Raw genomic sequence first — 22,569 nt, forward strand, 5'->3', positions numbered from 1 at the left:
AATGTAACATTTTTATTCTTAGCTTCTAAATGGACAAGAAACGTACACGGTAGATAAACAACAAACTTTAAGTAAAGCCTTCAACATTCCTATTTCTTTTCTGTATTTTCCTGAATAACATCATGACAAAAATCATATTACTCTTAAAATGTTGAGTGAACACAGTAAATGTCTTAATTCGTTACTTCTACAAGTTCTATGCCATTTCATTTAGAAGCTAGAGCTGACGTTTTGTAATTTATTGATTTAACAGTGACTGTGGAATACCGCTTATGAGGAACAAATGGCTAACAAACAGTACATGTATTCGCATGTCCAGGTTATGTTTTTTAAATCATGACCAACATATAAATGAACATTAGACCAAAAGCCAAATTAGATCAAAACAAGAACTAAAGACAAATATTCAACATCCACATCATAACAACATGCATGTTTGTTGCTGAGAGAACACATATTTTATGGACTGTCATTCAAACATCGATCACATTCTGCTTCTTTTGCACAAATGCAAACTTGATAAACTTGATATGTGGAAACATTATTAAACAATATTCAAAACTGAGACAGCAATATAAGATCACATTGTACAACCCCTGGCAAAAATTATGGAATCACTGGCCTCGGAGGATGTTCATTCAGTTGTTTAATTTTGTAGAAAAAAAGCAGATCACAGACATGACACAAAACTAAAGTCATTTCAAATGGCAACTTTCTGGCTTTAAGAAACACTATAAGAAATCAAGAAAAAAAATTGTGGCAGTCAGTAACGGTTACTTTTTTAGACCAAGCAGAGGGAAAGAAATATGGACTCACTCAATTCTGAGGAATAAATTATGGAATCACCCTGTAAATTTTCATCCCCAAAACTAACACCTGCATCAAATCAGATCTACTCGTTAGTCTGCATCTAAAAAGGAGTGATCACACCTTGGAGAGCTGTTGCACCAAGTGGACTGACATGAATCATGGCTCCAACATGAGAGATGTCAATTGAAACAAAGGAGAGGATTATCAAACTCTTAAAAGAGGGTAAATCATCACGCAATGTTGCAAAAGATGTTGGTTGTTCACAGTCAGCTGTGTCTAAACTCTGGACCAAATACAAACAACATGGGAAGGTTGTTAAAGGCAAACATACTGGTAGACCAAGGAAGACATCAAAGCATCAAGACAGAAAACTTAAAGCAATATGTCTCAAAAATCGAAAATGCACAACAAAACAAATGAGGAACGAATGGGAGGAAACTGGAATCAACGTCTGTGACCGAACTGTAAGAAACCGCCTAAAGGAAATGGGATTTACATACAGAAAAGCTAAACGAAAGCCATCATTAACACCTAAACAGAAAAAAACAAGGTTACAATGGACTAAGGAAAAGCAATCATGGACTGTGGATGACTGGATGAAAGTCATATTCAGTGATGAATCTCGAATCTGCATTGGGCAAGGTGATGATGCTGGAACTTTTGTTTGGTGCCGTTCCAATGAGATTTATAAAGATGACTGCCTGAAGAGAACATGTAAATTTCCACAGTCATTGATGATATGGGGCTGCATGTCAGGTAAAGGCACTGGGGAGATGGCTGTCATTACATCATCAATAAATGCACAAGTTTACGTTGATATTTTGGACACATTTCTTATCCCATCAATTGAAAGGATGTTTGGGGATGATGAAATCATTTTTCAACATGATAATGCATCTTGCCATAGAGCAAAAACTGTGAAAACATTCCTTGCAAAAAGACACATAGGGTCAATGTCATGGCCTGCAAATAGTCCGGATTTTAATCCAATTGAAAATCTTTGGTGGAAGTTGAAGAAAATGGTCCATGACAAGGCTCCAACCTGCAAAGCTGATCTGGCAACAGCAATCAGAGAAAGTTGGAGCCAGATTGATGAAGAGTACTGTTTGTCACTCATTAAGTCCATGCCTCAGAGACTGCAAGCTGTTATAAAAGCCAGAGGTGGTGCAACAAAATACTAGAGATGTGTTGGAGCGTTCTTTTGTTTTTCATGATTCCATAATTTTTTCCTCAGAATTGAGTGATTCCATATTTTTTTCCCTCTGCTTGGTCTAAAAAAGTAACCGTTACTGACTGCCACAATTTTTTTTCTTGATTTCTTACAGTGCTTCTTAAAGCCAGAAAGTTGCCATTTGAAATGACTTTAGTTTTGTGTCATGTCTGTGATCTGCTTTTTTTCTACAAAATTAAACAACTGAATGAACATCCTCAGAGGCCGGTGATTCCATAATTTTTGCCAGGGGCTGTACATGTTGGACGAAATCATTAGCAAATGGCTGAAACACTGAAATACCATGAAATTTTGCTTATTTAGGGATACATTTCTAAGTACGTTTTTTCAATGAAAAACTTATAATCTGAGCTTGGTATCCATTTTTCCAAGCTTCAGGAGAGTTTATTCCATCCAAAAAGAGTGTATATCAACTTCAACTAAAAAATGCCACTTCCTGCAATAAATAGTGGTAAGTGGTCTAGTCTACTGGGATGTTTTTCAGTGGCAGGAACTGGGAGACTAGTCAGGATTGAGGGAACGATGAATGCAGAAATGTACAGAGACATCCTGGATGAAAACCTGCTCCAGAGCGCTCTTGAACTCAGACGGGGGTGACGGTTCATCTTTCATCAGGACATTGACCCTGAGCACACAGCCAAGATATCAAAGGAGTGACTTCAGGACAACTCTGTGAATGTCCTTGAGTGGCCCAGCCAGAGCCCAGACCTGAATCTGATTGAACATCTCTGGAGAGATCTGAAAATGGCTGTGCACCGACGCTCCACATCCAACCTGACGGAGCTTTAAAGGTGCTGCAAAGAGGAATGGGCAAAACAGCCCAAAGATAGGTGCGCCAGGCTTCTGGCATCATATTCAAGAAAATGTGAGGGTGTAATTGCTGCCAAAAGCGCATCAACAAAGTATTGATCAAAGGGTGTGAATACTTATGTACATATGATTTCTTAGTTTTTTATTTTTAGGAAATTTGCAAAAACTAAAAAACAACTTTTTCATGTTGTCATTATGGGGTGTTGTGAGTTAAAAATGAATTGACTCCATTTTGGAATAAAGCTGTAACATAACAAAAATGTGGAAAAAGTGAAATGCTGTGAATACTTTCCGGATGCACCATATGTGAAAAACTAAGAAAGGAAAAAATGGGCAGAAAATTCATCAGGCGGATCAGATCAGGAACATCTGAGGTATCCCATACCTCCCCAGCAGGTCAAAGTGCACAGTCTGACCTATTTTTAACACAGACATCAGTCATATCCTCACATTGTATAGGCTGAGTTGTAGAGAAGCATATGTGGGTCTGTTTTATCGCTTTACTCCTCAGGAGAGGACAGCGAGAGATCTAAAGGAGGTAGGAAGTCAGATAAGTGGAAAGAAGCGAAGAATGTAGAAGATAAAACATGCAGTGGGGCCAAAAAATCAAGTGCAAAGCAAGGCTGAAAGAGCAAAGGACTGCAAGTGCACGAGAACGTATGATAAAATGGGAAAAGGAAGAAGTGAATGGTATTTTTTCTGATGATAAAATTTGCTGCTGTTCCAGATAATCCCTCCAACAATGAAGTTTAGTACACTTCATTTCCTCTGCATTCACCTGTAGCGTGCCAACATGCTGCAGCGTTATCAGATTGTTTTAGAAGCGTTTCATCGCCTGTTCACTTCTTTAATTAAATTAATCCAAACATCCTGCAGTAGATTACACAGCTTTTCTTCTGCACCAAATCAAAGGTTACTGCTTCATTAGGAGAAGCCCTGCTACTTTTTAAATTAGGCTCTCCCGCATGCACACTTTACCAACAATCCCTGGTAAAACAACCACGCGTGTAGATTGGATAGATTAGATTCGATAGAACTTTATTGTTCCCTTGGGAAGACTCCCTCAGGGAAATTGTGGTTCCAACAGCATTGTATAGCAGCACACAGGGTAAGAAGCACACAGAGTATCAAAAGTGGGAAAAAAAAGAAAAAAGTTTGCAAATATAAATGCAAATACACAATATAAATACCAGACATCCTGATCAATATGTGTTTACTGACTACTAGTGTTCCTCTCATTCCTGACCTCTGTCTTCCCGTTACTCCTCCTCATCCCGAGTGAGGAGTACATTAACACCAGGATGCTACTGACTGAAGAGGAGACAGGATCCAACAGCAGGAAAATGTCCAAAATGTTCGTGTTCCAATCTCTCATATGTGAGCTCAACTATGCTGAGAGTGAAACGTAAAGCTTCAGATGCGCCGCACACAGCCGACACAAAGCAGCCTGACAGTCAGGGTGGCAAAGAGATACATTCAGAAAACAGCCACTTTCAATCAGCAGGAGCATCAAAAATCAAGCTTTTCAACAAGAGAGCTGAGCGGTCATGAGCTGGGAGACATTTTCAAACCAGTGATGTCACACACTAACACCAGCAACACAATACAAAAATCCAAACCCCTCACTGACAGTTCACCCAAAAATTTGCTGTTGCATATTTAACATCAAACATCTGCCGGTTAACTGGATACAAAAGCATTGCTTTAAACAATGTCCACACGACTGGCGGGTCACAAATCATCAAAAGCGGGTTTTTTTTGTTGTTGTTGTCTTTTTTCCAAACAGAAAACATTCCTCAGATCTTAGAAGAGCTGTGGACTGAGTTATGCTTGTTTGTTAACATCTTGTTTCTGTGTGTTTCAAAAGGAGCAGTGGATTATTGGCAGAGTCGGAATAATATATGGGATGAAATTCCAGGGGCCCCACATCACATGGAGGCTGACATTTTCTCAGCAAAAATATGGTTGTGACTTAACAGAATAACCATATTTATAGAGCAGGTAAATCAGTGGGATGAGTTGTGATAAAATATGTAGATCTGGGTTTGATTCCTTTATGCTACAAGTTTGGGTCTTTGGACAAGACACTTCGTCTGCATTGCTTCAGCTGTCCCAGCTGTAAATGGCTGGGGACATGCGTTGACTAGGGGAGGTAACTGGAGTCCCGTCCAGGGAGTCTTGTAGACTCTTGTCTGCTTCATGCTGCACTAGCCGTGACGGCCAATACAGAACTTAACTTCTCAGAGAGTCCCAGCAAACTTCTGCCTAAACAGAATACTGCCACACACATATCAGGAGATCCTTCAGGTTGCACATCTTCTCCATGATGGTTAAATATTAAACATAGCATTCACACAGCCACTCAAACAACACATAGCTACTAGCAAGTAATAACACATCTGTTCATTATTACTCTTAGAATCCCCGGCCTGTGTATGTCTGAAGCCTCCTCACTGCATCAACCAAGTCAGATGTATAGCAGCAATGTGACTGCGTCATGGTTTGGACTGTGTATATTGTGTTATTTTGTTTGAGTATTGTCTTTGGTTGTGAGTTTTCTTGCTTGTCTTTTTCCTGCTTTGGGTTTTCTGTCTCTATAGCGCTTGTTTGTCTCTTGGTGCTTGGTGGTGGGTGCTCCTCTCTGTCTGGCCACACCTTTGTTCTGGTGCTTTCTCTCACACCTGTTCCTAATCTGTAGCTCATCACCTGGGTGTATATAAACTTCAATTGGTTCACTGGTTCCTTGCCAGATTGATGCGCCATGTGCCTTCGCTTCCAGCTCTGATCCTGTTTTTCTAGTCCTGCTTGCCTCATTGTGTTTTTTGACCACCTGCCTGTTTTTCGACCACGCCTTTTTGCCTGATGTTTTTTGGATTATTGCTCTTTTTCCCTACTTGTGTACCAAATCCAGCTGATGTCCCAAGTAAACTGTCTTAAACTCCAGAGCTGTGAGTTTGAGTCTTGCATTTGTGCCCTGCCATTCCTGACCACCAAGCCTGATAGACTGAGCATAACAACAAAAGTGTTGTGTGGGCCGCTGAAGAGGAGGTACTGCTGGCCCACCACCACCAGAGGGCGCCCTGCCTGGAGTGCGGGCTCCAGGCACCAGAGGGCGCTGCCGCCTCACAGGAGCAGCCGGGGTGACAGCTGTCACTTATCACTGACGACAGCTGTCATCAATCATCAGATCTACAGTGGTATATCAGCAAGACGGCATCTCCACCTCATTGCCGAGATACCGTTCTACCTGAAAGGTAATATCCTCAGCCTGACTGCTTGATAGAAAGCCTTTTTGTGATTTTTGTGAGTGATAACAGACTTTTTCTCCAACGAGAGGTGGAGGTAGCTTCCCTGCCGTGCAGACTGCTGGGTGCAGACGCACCCACGTTTAACTGTGTTTTTGTTCCTCGCCAGCAGTACCAGGTCTGACACGCGGAGGCAGTGGCCACCTGGGAGTTCGGGACTTGGCGGCTCCAGTATTCCCGGGGTCTGGTGGCGGAGGAAATCGTGTGGTTCCGGTTCTGCTTTGGACAGGCGTCTCCTATCCTCGAGCCTGCCCACACGACACCTTGTAATTTGACCTTTGATCTATTGTGTGATCTGTTGTGTTTGTTGTGCACGTTCGCAACAGTAAAGTGTTGTTATTTGACCTATTCCATTGTCCGTTCATTTGCGCCCCCTGTTGTGGGTCCGTGTACTTACACTTTCCCAACAAAAAGCTGGGTTTCCATGATAGACTTGCACATAAATTTAGTGATATTTTCAGAATGTCGACAAAGCAGAATAGTGAAATAACAGCATTTCCATTAGCCGATGGAATGTGACTGCTGGCCTCTGTGTTCTTGTGGTAATTGTTACAAAGTGAGGCTCTTGTGAGAACTGTAAATCTCACATAATATTTTGTGTATTTTTTACTCCAATATTGGCATCATGTTATTTTTCTTCCCTTAGTATGAGGGGTTATACCAATCAGCTTGTCCATCTGTCCGTCCATTTTCGATGTCTCAAGAACCAGTTGACCAGCTCCATTCATATTTAGCATAAGGGTGTACTTGGGTGATCCCTGACATCAGTTGATTACGGTGATCTTCGGGTCAATTTCAAGGCCACCGTGATATATTCAAGATGTTGTCATTGCCACTCTTGTTTGTGTGATATCTTAAGAAGATCAGTTCCATTTAGCATTAGGATGTACTTAGGTGATCCTCCAACACTGTGTATTACTGATTTGTAGGACCGGTGGGATATGTCATCTTCTGATGACTCTTGTTTTTATATGTCATGCGATGTCTCTGTCCGTCATGTGACCTGTAATGTGTTTCCATTACTATTGTTTGAAATAAGCTTTTTCAGATGGCCCAGAATATCACCTCATGCGAGTGCAACAATTTTTTTGTGATATTTGAGAGGTTAAAAAAAAACATGTCTCTATTAAGCATATTAGCAATTCAGATGGTAATGGAAACCTGATTCATGTTACTGAGCAGAACAACAGTGTGACTAAGCATAGCAATGCGGGTCACCATATATTTACTGGGTGCTACTGGAGTGGATTGTGTACATTTATAAATATAATGCATTGCTACCCATATGAGCATTGTGTTTTTTATAATTTGCAGTTTTTTAATTATTAAGATCCTGTTGTCTTACGTACAATTTGTACATGCTCAATAAAGCTCCTTGATCAATCATTCAATCAAAAGCAATATTTACATTTTAACGGCGTCTGCCGGAGGCTTTGCATGTGCATATATATGAGCTTTTGACAAGAGCGGAAGTTGTGCAAATCAGGGAATATTTGTAGATTACATTTGCTTGTGTTAATGAGAAAATTTAATTCCATAGGAAGTTAGTTTTGAGTTAGTGGAAGTTAGCGTGCATGCTAATGCTGCAAAATGTCTTGTAAATGACTCCACAGGTGTTATCAGGTTACAAAAACAGTATTTTCAGTTTTAGAAGTGTTTATTTCTCACTAGCTTTTACATAATATATGACAAAGGATATATTTACACAAAAACAAAACAGAGTTTTGCAGCTAGCTACCAGCCTGTGATGTCACCATGCTATCATCCGCGAAATGTATTGTAAATACATTCAGAGGTGTTATTAGGTTAAAAAAATGTGTTTTCAGTTTTAGAAGTGATTATTTCTCTCTAGCTTTTATGTAATATATGAGAGACATGTATATAAACACACAAAACAAAGTGGTTTTAGAGAGACCAGCCACTGACATCACGGTACAGCTCTACTCTGATTGGCTGTCACCTCCACCACTCAAAAACAAAATGGAACACATTGAAACAGAATGTGACTTTTTAACCTCTTAAAATACCTCTTAAAATAGGTCAAGCTTAGCCATCTTTGAACTTGTCCAAGGTTTGTGTCCCAAGAATGTTCCCTGTGACTTTGAAGACTGTGGCAGTAATAGGACTGGACTTATGCTAAGCACAGACGGATAGACGGACGGATGGACGGACTGACGTACAATGGCCATATTTGATGGCCTTGGGTAAAAAACAAAAATCATGTATGTTTCAAGAAGAAGTAAGTCCCACAAAGGCCCTTCAGTCCCAGTCCTTATTTCCAGATCCTGAAACAGATGAGCCTATGACCTCCCCTCGACAGGAGCCCAGTCCGATATAGGTTACTTCCTGAGCCAAGACCAGTATCCATTTACAGCTGGGTGGACTGAGACAATACGGATTAGTGTCTTGTCAAAAGACACAAACAAATAGTAGCATGAGCAGGATTTGAAACCAGGGCCTGTATCTATGAAGCAACTCAAAGCCCTCTCAGAGAGCTTCTAACTTAGCCTAAAATTTCTTGGCAAGGAATCTTAGCCTAAGAGTGATTCAAGAAGTGTCTGAGAGCAACTCTGAGCAAGGAGTGGACAGAAACTTTTGTCTTTGTGAGGAACCGGGGTTGATCCCATTGCTAGGTATGATGCAGTCCTCTAAGAACTGTGATTGGCTGTCACAAAATGGGAAGGAGAAGTAAAAAACAAATGCACTCTGCGCTCCTAGTTATGAATGGACAGTGAAATCAACCGATAATATAACCTGAACTGTATTAAGACGTGTAATCGTGAAAATAAGTCAGTGTCATGATGAAGAAACTCAGCAAAACTAAATGAATTGTTGCACAGCTTGAAAATGTTTGTTGTATGTTACTACTCTGGGTGGGAAAAGTAAGCTCATTCCTGATGAGGTCATTCACAAACATCATCTCTGCACCACCAAGCCAGTAGCGTGTTACTGAATCATGGCCATTCAACATCTGGAGAAAGTCTCTCCTTCCTTGCTGTCTTTCCGCCGTCTTGTCTGTTTAAGACACTCTTAGGCTTCTTAAAAGTCCTCCTCCCTACTCTTAACACTTTGGCACCTTAGGAGCTCTCTTAAGACCTAAGGTGCTTTGTGAAAACCATTTATCTAAATTAAACCATTTATCTATCTAAATTCTAAGAATTCGAGGAATTCTAAGATTTTCCTTAGAATAACGTCATTTGGAGCTAGTTTTAGCCTTAGCGTACTTCATGGATGCGTGGTCGACATGATAGCAGAGCAGCTCCTTACCCACTGAGCTACCCGCTCTTAAAGGACCTCTCTGAAAAGTGTTTCATTAAAATGGATATTGTCACAGTATTGAAAAGTACAAAAAGTATTAGAAAATGGAATGTGCAATATTTTTATTTGGCAGTATATATTTTTTATTTTAATAAGATTTTAGGGGCCAAAAAATAAGTGTAGCCTGGTGGCCTATGGCAACTTTAAACAAAATCCATCCCCATCCCCAACAAAAGAACAAATGAAAACATAATTATGGAAAATGTGTAAAGGTAGAAGAAACGAGTATATCTTCAAATCATGGGTTAAATTCCAAGACTTCTTCATGTACCCTCTGTCAGCATCTGAGAGCACATCAAGGGCCTCTGAAGTGGAGCCAGAATTCCACCAAACTTAAACCAGAGTTGATGTCATTTTCACTGGGACTCTCTGTCGCCGATGAAACAGCTGCAAGACTCACAGCCACTTTATGCAGACGAGCTGAATTGCTGATGACTGTGTGGCCAAATGTGCACAGACATGCGACCTCATTGTTCAAACTGTACATGGGAGCTACACTAAATATGGGCACACAAACATGAGAGAAAGCTGGCATACACCAGGACAAATTCAGATGCATAAAGTGTAATTTTATAAAACAGTCTGCTTTTGTCAAAGTTGTGATTTGATGTTGAGTATTAGTATTACAAAAAATTGTATTTCTTCTTCTTAACCCTCAGTGTGAGTGCTGTGTGTCATAGTGATAATGCTGCTGTGTTGTCCATTTTATTTCTGTCAAATTAATAAGTCAGATCGATTAACTTACACCCATTTCACTTGTCATTTGAACACAATTTAATTAAATTTATACACATACTCACCCACAGACCTAATATATATATATATATATATATATATATATATATATATATATATATATATATATATATATATATACGGTCTGTCCATAAAGTATAGGTCATTTTTATTTTTTTCAAAAACTATATGGATTTCATTCATATGTTTTTACGTCAGACATGCTTGAACCCTCGTGCGCATGCGTGAGTTTTTCCACGCCTGTCGGTGACGTCATTCGCCTGTGAGCACTCCTTGTGGGAGGAGTCGTCCAGCCCCTCGTCGGAATTCCTTTGTCTGAGAAGTTGCTGAGAGACTGGCGCGTTGTTTGATCAAAATTTTTTCTAAACCTGTGAGACACATCGAAGTGGACACAGTTCGAAAAATTAAGCTGGTTTTCGGTGAAAATTTTAACGGCTGATGAGAGATTTTGAGGTGATACTGTCGCTTTAAGGACTTCCCACGGAGTGAGACGTCGTGCAGCACTCTCAGGCGCCGTCGTCAGCCTGTTTCAAGCTGAAAACCTCCACATTTCAGGCTCTATTGATCCAGGACGTCGTGAGAGAACAGAGAAGTTTCAGAAGAAGTCGGTTTCAGCATTTTATCCGGATATTCCACTGTTAAAGGAGATTTTTTTAATGAAAGACGTGTGGGCGGATTGCAGCGTCGGCTCGCAGCCGCTGCGACGCTCCGCCACAGGAAAAACACCTCTGTTGGAAGCCTTAAGGACAAGTTGGAACATGTCCAGCTGTTAAACAATTTCTCATATACCCACTCCACTGAAAGCCATCAAAAGCCGCCTGGATTTTACAAATGGTTATCAACACGGAGGTGTTTTTCCTGTGCCGCTGCACCGTGCCGGCTGCGTCCCGACGTGCGGACCTGTCCGCACGTCTTTCATTAAAAAAATCTCCTTTAACAGTGGAATATCTGGATAAAATGCTGAAACCGACTTCTTCTGAAACTTCTCTGTTCTCTCACGACGTCCTGGATCAATAGAGCCTGAAATGTGGAGGTTTTCAGCTTGAAACAGGCTGACAACTGCGCCTGGGAGTGCTGCACGACGTCTCGCTCCGTGGGAAGTCCTTAAAGCGACAGTATCACCTCAAAATCTCTCATCAGCTGTTAAAATTTTCACCGAAAACCAGCTTAACTTTTCGAACCGTGTCCAATTCGATGTGTCTCACAGGTTTAGAAAAAATTTTGATCAAACAAAGCGCCAGTCTCTCAGCAACCTCTCAGACAAAGGAATTCCAACGAGAGGCTGGATGACTCCTCCCACAAGGAGTGCTCACAGGCGAATGACGTCACCGACAGGCGTGGAAAAACTCACGCATGCGCACGAGGGTTCAAGCATGTCTGACGTAAAAACATATGAATGAAATCCATATAGTTTTTGAAAAAAATAAAAAGGACCTATACTTTATGGACAGCCCTCATATATATATATATATATATATACACACACACACACACACGCAGACCTGTCCTCTGCATCTTCCTCTGTCACACCAACCACCTCCATGTCATCCATAAACCTCCTCTTTGGACTCCCTCTTCTCCTCTCCTCCTGCCTGGTTACTCCATCCTCAGCATCCTTCTCCCTATATACCCTGGGTCCCTCCTCCGCACATGTCCAAACCATTTCAGTCCCACCTGAGCTGTGCCTCTGATGTGTTCATTCCTAATCCTGTCCATCCTTGTCACTGAGAACTGCAACATCATCAGCTCTGCCACCTGTCTTTATGTTAGTGCCAACGTCTCTATGCCATTGTTGTGGTTGTCCTGTGTTTGTGTTCTCTGTGTTCAGTGAACTGCCTATTTCTGTGTTTGTGTGTTAATTGTCTCCTGCCCATGTTTGGTCTGTCTGTTCATCATCTTTGTGATTGGTCCTCTGTCTGTGTCTTTATGTGTTTTTGTCATTATGTTTCCATTCTGTGGTCACCTGATTATCATATTGAGTTTCCCCTGGTTTGTACTCTTGAGTTTCATGTTAATTTTCTGCTTGTGTTTCTTTGGTTTGGTTTTTGGTTATGTTGTGGTTCCCGTGTAGTTTGATTATTGATTGTCTTTTATGTGTTTTTAGTTCCTGGTGTTAGTTTTCCCTGATTTTGCACTTTGTAGACCTTTTTTTTTATATTTTATTTATAATTTTTTCAAATACTACAAGAAAACACACAAACAAAGAAGGCTCAGATGCATGACAGTTACAAATGATTACAGATTCACAATGTCAAAATGATGCCGAAATGGACCCCAGATTCTAAAAAAGATGTCCATCGAACTAAGACGGAGTTTCTCCATTTGAATTATGGTCATCATTTCACTGACCCAAAGCTGAAATGAAGGAGGAACAGGGGACTTCCAATCTCTCAGTATCAGTCTTTTAGCAACCACTAATCCAAGATCCAGGGATTTTCGAATATTGGCAGGCAGAGATTTCAGAGTCTGCGTGCAACCAAAAATAACCAGTCCAGGTTCCGGTGGCAGGTTCGTTTTTTATGCTCGGGAAAACCAGTCAAATATTTTTGGCCAAAACACTGTCAGAGAAGAGCAGGACCAGAAAGTGTGAGATAGTGTACCATCAGAAACCTTACACCTGTCCCACACTGGAGAAACCGAGGGATAGATTCTGTGCAATTTGGCTTTTGAGTAATGTACGCAGTGAACAATTTTGAACTGGATTAGTTGGTGCCTGCTGTTCAAAGAACAAGTATGAATGTTAGACAGACATGCGCTCCACCTGGAATCAGACAACTCTATACCCAGTTCACCACACCAGGTATCCCTGATTTTTCCAGTTAGTGCAACAGTGCGGTCATCAAGCAGGTGCACAATTTTTGTAATCACGTGTTTGGAGTCAGAAGGGCTATTAAAAATGTCAAAAAAAATCATGCTCAATTGGGAAATTTTTTAAATTTTCAAATTTTGTTTGGGCATAATGCCGGACCTGCAGGTACCGAAAACATTGTGAACTGGACAAAGTATACTTTTCTTTCAATTGATCAAATGATGCAAATTTACCGTCAATGTATAAATCTTTGATAGACACCAAGCCCCTCTGTCTCCAAACACAAAAAGACTTGTCATGCCAAGGAGGCATAAAACCATGATTAAAACATATAGGAACCTGTACTGATGTTTCTGGTAATGACAAAAAGCTCCTAATTTGGTTTAAAATTCTTACTGACTGCCTTAAGGGAAAAGATAGACTCTTATGAAACTCTGAATTCTCAAACTTTGAAAATAGCATAGCTGGCAGAGAGGAATTGTTCACACAGTTGGCTTCCATTTTAACCCACACTGGTGTTGTTGGGATCTGAGTATCTTGCAGGCCCTGTCGCCAAAAAATCAACACTCTAACATTAGCAGCCCAGTAGTAGCGTTTAAACACCAGGAGGCCCAGTGCCCCCTCCGTTCTAGGTTTCTGTAAATGTATTTTTGAGATCCTGGCATTTCTGCCATTCCAGATATAAGATAAGGTAATTGAGTCTAACTCTTTAAAGAAGGCAGCAGTAAGGTAGATTGGGAGATTTTGGCATAAATATAAAAATCTAGGAAGAGAGACCATTTTTATGGAGTTTATATGCCCCACCATAGACAGAGGTAGAAGTTTCCAGCATTCAATATTCTGCTTTAAGCCTGATATAAATTCCATAAAATTCAATTTAAATATCAACTTTGGGTCCTTAGGTATAAACAGGCCTAAGTAAGTGAAATAGTTGTCAATTATTTTGAATGGAACCCCTTGCAGAAAACCTGGCGAATACACCTTGGAAAGAGGCATAAACTCACTTTTGGACCAATTGATCATGTAGCCCGATATTTTACCAAAAGATGTAATTAAATTGAGTACAACCGGAATAGAGTCCTCAGAATTACGCAAATACAGAATTACGTCATCGGCGTACAAGCTGATGCACGTTTCTATGTCTCCGATCTGAAGTCCCTTCACTTGTGGGTGGGTTCTTATTGTTTCAGCTAGCGGTTCCAGAGCAATCGCGAAGAGAACCGGTGACAGCAAACAGCCCTGTTGTACTAAGTGCTGCAAAGAAAACGGGCCGAACGGTCTCCATTTGTCAGTACAGAACACATTGGTTTTGCATAAATCAGTTTCACCGAGGATATAAAAGTCTGACCAAATCCAAACCTGCGTAATGACTCTGTAAGGCCACTCAACCTGGTCGAAGGCTTTGTGTGCGTCAAGGGATAAGATGGAGGCACCTGGAGTGTTACTATAATCAGAGTAAACAGTGTTAAGTAATCCCCTAACATTGGAAAATGAAAATCTGCCTGGAATGAATCCAGTCTGATCGGGATGTATAATCGAAGCCAAATGTCTGTTCAGTCTAGTCGACAAGCTTTTGCTTATTATTTTACGATCAACATTCTGTAGCGCTATTGGCCTATAGCTTGCAGGGTCAGTTTCAGCTCTGCCCTTTTTCAAAATAAGTGAAATGTTAGCTTCATATAAGGTTTTTGGTAATTCTTCATTATTTTTCGAGTCACGAATCATCCTGAGCAGGAGTGGCGCCAGGATGTCAGAAAATTTCTTGTAAAATTCAGAGCTAAAACCATCAGGACCTGCTGCTTTACCTGACGGGAGTGATTTTATAGCAGCAGTAACCTCTTGTAGAGTAAAGTCGGAGTCAAGGTGCTCCTTAGCGGTGTCACTCAGGCTGGGTAACTGGAGAAAGTTAAAAAAGTCATCAAAATTTGATTGTGAAACAACATTTTTGGATGAATAAAGATCACTGTAGAATTCTGCAAAACGATTGTTTATGTCAACAGGATTGCTTAACCATGTGCCAGCTCTTGATTTTATATTGCGAATTGCTCTGGAAGCTTGTGCATCTTTAAGTTGTTGTGCTAGTAGTTTACCAGGCTTGTCTCCTAGCTCGAAGTGATTCTTCCTCAATTTCAAAAGCGTATTTTTCACTTGGTCACTCAAAATTCCGTTGTACTCATATTTAAGTTTAAGTATTTCTTTATAATCATCAGGTGACTTGGTGTTCTGATAAGCTCTTTCCAAACCAGGGAGAGTATTGTTGATTACTGTTAAACAATTATCTCTCTGTCTTTTCAGAGCTGAAGTGTAAGAGATCACATCCCCCCGTATTACCACCTTTAATGTCTCCCAAAGGGTCGAATCAGACACCTCACCATTATCATTCAGGTCTATAAAATCTTTCAACTTAGATGTCATGTCTTTAACAAATTCATCATCCCAGAGTAAATTTGAATTAAAACGCCAAGAATATGTCCGTCTGGGAAGAGAGAGATTCAATGATATTGTTAGAGGGCTGTGATCAGAAATTAAAATATTGTGATATCTAGAGCTAGTGATTTGGGAAATAAGATTAGAGCTAGTTAAAAAATAATCAATCCTACTATAAGATTTATGCACGTTTGAGTAAAATGAGTACTCCTTATCTGTTGGATGCTGGTTCCTCCAAGTATCCACTAAGTTTCTTGTTTTTAGCAGGTTGTTAAGAAGCCTTACAGAAGCAATTTCCAGTGCCGGCTTTGTAGATAATCTATCTAGAAAGGGGTCCAAGTAACAGTTTAAATCTCCGGCAATTATTAGGTTTGAATCATCCTCGTCAGGCAGCTGATCAAAAACTTTTCTAAAAAAATCAGGCTCATCCGCATTCGGGCCGTATATCAATCAATCAATCAATCAACTTTTTTTTTATATAGCGCGAAATCACAACAAACAGTTGCCCCAAGGCGCTTGATTGTGTATATGTTAAGGAATGTTAGTTTGACTGAGCACTTTGTAGACTTTTGAGTTCCATATTTGTTTTTGCCTTATGTACTTGGATTTGTATTTTGGTTTAGTGATTTTCACATTCTTCGGTTGTGTTTTGTTGTTATATTTTGTTCTTACTCACTCCCGGATTTAGTTATGTTTAGTTTAGTTATGAGTCACCTTCAGTTTGTTTTGTTTATCACGTGTCTCCCCTATTCACACCTGTCAAACGTATGTTATTTGTTCGTTTGTGTATTTAAGCCGCACCTGTTCCTTGTTTTGTTTGTCAGTTTCTTTGTGTTGTTCCTCCTGTGTAGTCATGAATTGTCTTTGTCATCCCGTTTGTAGCTGTGGTTAGTTTTTGTATTTTGATCAGTTCTTGTTCCCTTCGGATTGTTTTTTTTGTGGTGTTTTTAGACTCTTTTTCCCTCATCCCATTCACATTGTTTGTTGGAGTACATTTTGTGTTGTTGGAAAAAAATCACTTGTGTTTTCACCTCACCTACAGGTTTGAGGCTGCCTGCATACGTATTTGGAGTTCATTCTGACATTGTTAAAATGTAACAGCCGTACAAACATAGCTGGTCTCATTACTGTCTTCTAAACTTTCCCCTTCACTCTTGCTGATATTTTTCAGTCACAAATCACTCCTGCCACCTTTCTCCACCCACTCCACCCTGCCTGCACTCTCTTCTTCGCCTCTCTACCACACTCTCCATTACTTTGGACAGTTGACCCCAAGTATTTAAACTCATCTACTGTCGCCACTTCTACTCCTTGTAACAGCACTGCACTCCCTCTGTAATCCACTGTGCGCCCTCTCATTCACACACATGTTCTCAGTCTTGTGCCTACTGACTTTCTTTCCCCTTTTCTCCAGAGCATATCTCCACCTCTCCAGGTTAAACCCAACCTGCTCTCTTTCACTACAGATCGCAATGTCATCTGCAAACATCATAGTCCATGGAGACTTCTACCTGATCTCATCCGACAACCTGTCCATCACCACTGCGAACAAGAAAGGACTCAGAGCTGATCCTTGGTGTAATCCCACCTCCACCTTGAATAAATCTGTCATTCCTACTGCGCATCTCACTGCTGTCACGCTATCCTTGTGCATGCCCAGCACTACCCTCACATACTTCTCTGTCTCTCCAGACATCCTCATACAATACTACAACGCTTCTCTTGGTACCCTGTCATAAACTTTCCCTAAATCCACAAACACACAATGTTACTCTTTCTGGCCTTCTCTATACTTCCCCATCAGTATTCTCAGAGCAAACATTGCATCAGTAGTGCTCTTTCTCCACATGAAACCATATTGTTGCTCACAGATCTTCACCTGTTTTCTAAGCCTAGCTTCTACTACTCTTTCCCATAACTTCATGCTGTGGCTGATCAACTTTATGCCTCTGTACTTACTGCAGATCTGCACATCACACTTATTCTTAAAAATAGGAACCAGAAGACTTTGTCTCCACTCCTCAGGTATCCTCTCACTTTCCAAGATTTTATTAAACAATCTGGTTAGAAACTCCATTGCCATCTCTCCTAGACATTGCCATGCCTCCACTGGAATGGCATCTGGACCAACTATCTTTCCACTCTTCATCATCTTCATAGCTGCCATCACTCCATCCTTACTAATCTCTTGCACTTCCTAATTCACTCTCTGCACATCATCCAGCCTTTTCTCTCTCTCATTTTCGTCATTCATCAGCTCCTCAAAATATTCCATCCACCTTCTTAACACAGTCTCCTCACTTGTCAGCACATTACCATCTGCATCTTTTACCACCCTAACCTGCTGCACATCCTTTTCAGCTCTGTCCCTTTGTCTGGCCAATCGGCACAAGTCCTTTTCTCCTTCCTTACTATTAGATATTTTTATTTAACTCACTTACATTGTGATTGGGTGTGATCAGAGAACCTGAACACTGCAGAAATTACAGCGAAATGTCAAACCATGACCCAGGACTGTGATTGGTGATGCTGAAACATTTGCAGGAGAAGAAGGTCTAAATCATTAGGGTTCTGGGGCCTCTTTTATCAAACTGTTTCTAAAAAAAATTCTAAATGGTGATGTTCAAACAAAATTTAGTATGTATGTAAGTATAAAAAAGAATCAAAAATCTGCATTTATCTATCAGGCACACACCGGTCATAAGCACATAAGTATCAACTGTTGAAGATGCTTGTGTGTGATCACAGCAGTGACACCAAAAATATAAAACAGAAATTAAATAAATACACACTTTACAACAATCACAAAATATACAGAGTGCGCAACAATATGTCAATATCAAAGATAAATAATGGAGAAAGTGCAGCACAGCATATCGTGCATCTTAAAGGCAGCACTACACAGGCATGACTGCTGCATGTGTGCATGTCTGAAATATACATGCACACATGGTGTGACCAGATCCAGGACCAGTCCAGTATGCGAAAATGGAACAAGACAGAGTGAGAGATTAGTTCAGCTTCCACTTGTTTGTGTGTCACAATTTCTAGAATTTCAAACTTCATATCTATACTCAGGTACCCCAATACCATTTTCGACACCATTAGAGGGAGTAACAAAATATTAAGAGACACACACACACACACACACACACACACACACACACACACACACACACACACACACACACACACACACACACACACACACACACACACACACACACACACACACACACACACACACACACACACACACACACACACATTCAACCGCTTATCCAAGATGACATTGCGGGGGGCTGGGGCCTATCCCAGCAGTCATAGGGCATGAAGCAGGGTACACCCTGGACAGGACACCTAGTCTGTCGCAGGGCCACCCACTGGAAAAAAAAAACTTTAAAAAGTGTTAAAATTGGTAAAACCTGAATGAATTAAGTTGTCTCAACTTAAGTTAGCAAGTTAGATCAACTCTAACTTACAAACTTAAGTTCAAACAACTTAACTCATTTAGGTTTTGCCAATTGTAACACTTTTTTATGTTGGTTCAATTATTCTGTTTTTGATCTATCTTATTAACTTAAGTTCAAACAACTGAATTCATTTTAGATGTTACCAATTGAACCAACTTTTTTAAGTTGGTTCTTTTTTCAGTGTGATACAGCCTTCACTTGATGCTTCCTGACATGATGTTATAATGGTGCGTAAACCTCAAGAGTCCTTTGTGGTGCTGTAACTTCATGTGCATGAGAAGAGTCAGTGTTTCAGCATTTTCCAAGCACGGTCACGTGCGTTACACAGTGTCATGCACAGTAATCTCTACGGGGCCGCTTTCCCACAGATATGACTCGGCTGCTGTCTGGCCAGCTTGCTGCAGCTGCAGCCCCGGAGGACACAAAACTCACTCCACTGCCTTCACTGCACTCTTCTGCTCTCTTTGTCCCTGAAAAGTGCTTTTTCTACAGATTCTCACACCTTGTGGTACTCTGTTTTTAACATCATTGTCCTCTCTGTGCAAACTCCTGCACTCTCCTCCTGCACTCCTCAGACTCTTGGTGACATCAAACCCCTCACCCAAACCAACCTGGCCTTGTGTCTCTCCATATGGAGGTGATTTTCTTCATGCTCTGTAGCCATTAGAATGTGCAAATACATTTCAGCAAACGTTAAATAAACAGGCGCATTACTTCTTCACACTCCTGTAACCACTTTGCTTTCCAGTGAACCAGAATCTCTGGCGTTGCAGACGATGTGGATATAGCTGTGCAATAAACTGTGTGCACAATAATATCTGTGGCCATGCAAATAATTACTTCCAAAAGCTATACAATAATCTAATATGTTGTGTTTTCTTAACTTGTGGTAAATGTTGCCTATCCAAGAGCAACAAAGAATAATTATGAAAAATGAACCAAGGTGTTGTAATTATGAGCAATAAGCAAATAAGAAAAACTCCCACGCTGAGGTAATTGTGAATCTGGGAAGCACTCAGAGAAGAAATGCCAGTGTTTTTCACTGACATGCTAATTGCTGCGTTGCTATAATTGGACTCAGAAGGGTCGGTGCCACCCCTGGAATTTGATTTTCTTGTGTATTATTTGCTTCCATCTTGTGTCAACAGTGCTCTAACTCTTGGCTCTCTTGGCTTTTAGGGAGAAAGTGCGAGTGAAAATTACCGCTGCCCTCTGATTTTCTGAAAGTACCTACATTTTGAACTTGAGCAGCATTTTCACAACATAATACAATATAATTACCTCCGCCAACAAAGTTGGACGGAGGTAATATGATCGCCTGTGTCTTGTCGAATGAGTTCGACATGACTTTGCTGGTGTGTCTGTTGGTTTGTTTGTTTATATGTTTGTCTGTTTGTTTGTTTGTTTGTCAGTCTTGTCGAAGTCATTTGACAAGACTGACAAGAGTATGCTGCACTTATTATCGCTCAATGGTGAGCAAATTTTTCGAGGATTGGTCACTCTGAGATGCAATAGACAGGTGTCGGCTATAGTTTGACACACCCTGGTTGGGAAATTCCGCATTTTAGTACAGGCGGGCAAAAGCTGTCGGTGGTCATATCCCCCCTTTTCCATGTGAGTATGAAGTAAGACTGAATCATCATTTTCGCCAGTAAGTGAATAACTTCTCCAATTACATTAACAGTGGGAAGTATATGGATTGAATTTTATGTCCCTCTGTGATTTAATTACTTTGTTACAAATTACTGTCACAGTTGTGAAAATAATAATTTCAGATGTACATCAGTAATTTTTATCAATTGGCAGACCAAATTAGATTCAGTGAACAAATTAATATTTGCTTGATGACCCTCTTCCTGGCTGTTAAAATTTTTATTCACAAAAATGAAATAAATTACACACAACTGAAATGTGTTCAGTCACTGACAATGCTCATATTGACATGATTTGTGTCATGTTGAATTCTCCCCCAGGCATAAAGCTGCTAAGCGGAAAAACAGGTACAAATATAGTAATCAACATGGTACTTCTTGGAAACTACGTAAACTAAAGATCGGAGGGAGGAGTCAATTTAATTAATTGTTTCTGATATACATGTAATACACTGAAATTACATTAAAGATAAACATAATCCATCAACACTAGATGTACACCTTTCACAGTGCCTGGCATCAAATATTGTAGTGCATGCATTTTGCAGATGTAGGACCGAATGCATTATGGGACTGCATTATGATAAATTTCTCACAAAACATTATGAAACAGTTGACCCAGATCTTGATACTTTTCCTCATTCATTTAAACTCTCTAAGTGCAGGCCAAATATACATCGACCTATATTTGCACCAGCTGCAATTATATAAAATCAAATAACTAAAGCTGTTTGGTACAGATGTGCGTTATGATAATGTTTGACCAAATTTTTGTGAAGTTAATTCTATTGCACATTGTAACATTATGTGGAAAGTTATTCAATTTCTGATAGCAATCCAGATGGGGGTGAATACCGGAGGTAAACGTGATGAAAGACAAATCAAAGAAGCCAATTTTAAAGGATTTATATATGGAATGTGACTTGAATCCACCTGCTGGTAAAACCCAGAAGTAATACAGCAAAAAGGCCAAAAAAGACCCTTCTAGTAATCAGCTGTATATCAGTTCAACTTTTACCCTTGTTTTAATTGACATCAGGCAATCTGGTGGCAAATTCTGCAAGAAAGGAGACAGTCCAAACTAATGATAGTCATGGAGCAATATATATATCATTTTTAAGGATTTAAAACTGGATTATGACATGAATCAGTCATAAAAACTTAAAGTAAAAGAGCAAAAACACCTTTTGACAATATTTGTCAGTGTACCACAGACTTTTCATTTGTTTGTTCATTTGTTAGTTAATAGTCTTATGGGCACAGTTCTGCATCTATTGTCATAAAATTTGGACATACGGTTCAGATAATTCTAGAATAGAGTGAGTTCATTTTTCATGGTCCTAGTTCAATTTTCAATGTCAAGGTCACACAAAAAGTGAAAATCACATAATCAGGTGTAATGTCGGAACTACTCACCACAGAAACTTCCAATTTGGCTCATGTTGTTCCTCTAATGTGATTGACATTGGCCTTTGACCTTGACCTTCAAAAGTTCAGTCAAGGTTAAAGTTTCCCCAAAAAATTGATATTCTGTATTTAAATCTGGTGCGTGGAAGTGGTGTATTGGGTCCTAGAATACAGTGAGTTCACTTTCTAAGGTCACAGTTCAAAATTCAAGGTCACACAAAACATGAAAAATGCATAATCAATTTAGATCCAACTTGAAGTTCACCAGTCTGAAGTGTCATTTTAGTGAGCATTTAGTTGGAATTTTCAAGTGGAACCACTTGCGGGACATTGCTGGCTTCATGCAAGAAATCTTTCAGAAATGTTTAATCCAACTTGAATTTTACCATTTTGAAGTCAGTTCCATCAACGTTTATTTCATAGTATGACATTAAAAGTAACTATAGCTGGGGAACTTGTGCTCTCTGAGTGCAGCTCTAGTTTAGCATTGTTCTACCAAAGGTGGTGCTGCTTCGAGTAAAAATCAGAATTGTTAAAGCCACAGTAAGTAGGATTTACTGTCATCTAGTGG

The 22,569-nt window shown here is 40.1% G+C and overlaps 2 protein-coding genes across 2 annotated transcripts in view; one reads left to right on the forward strand and one right to left on the reverse strand.

Moving 5' to 3' along the window:
• Positions 1-22,569, reverse strand: part of LOC117508539 (collagen alpha-1(XXVI) chain) — a 99,960-nt gene that overhangs the window by 68,529 nt on the left and 8,862 nt on the right. The gene's annotated exons all lie outside the window — the stretch shown is intronic.
• srprb (SRP receptor subunit beta) overlaps positions 11,991-22,569 on the forward strand; it is a 35,292-nt gene continuing 24,713 nt past the window's right edge. The window contains exons 1-2 of the mRNA XM_034168323.1: positions 11,991-11,995; positions 16,349-16,353. The gene's annotated coding sequence lies outside the window, so the exon portion shown is untranslated. The remainder of the gene's footprint in view (positions 11,996-16,348; positions 16,354-22,569) is intronic.

This window comes from Thalassophryne amazonica, chromosome 4 (genome assembly GCF_902500255.1).
Source record: "Thalassophryne amazonica chromosome 4, fThaAma1.1, whole genome shotgun sequence".
In the NCBI taxonomy this organism is placed as follows: domain Eukaryota; kingdom Metazoa; phylum Chordata; class Actinopteri; order Batrachoidiformes; family Batrachoididae; genus Thalassophryne; species Thalassophryne amazonica.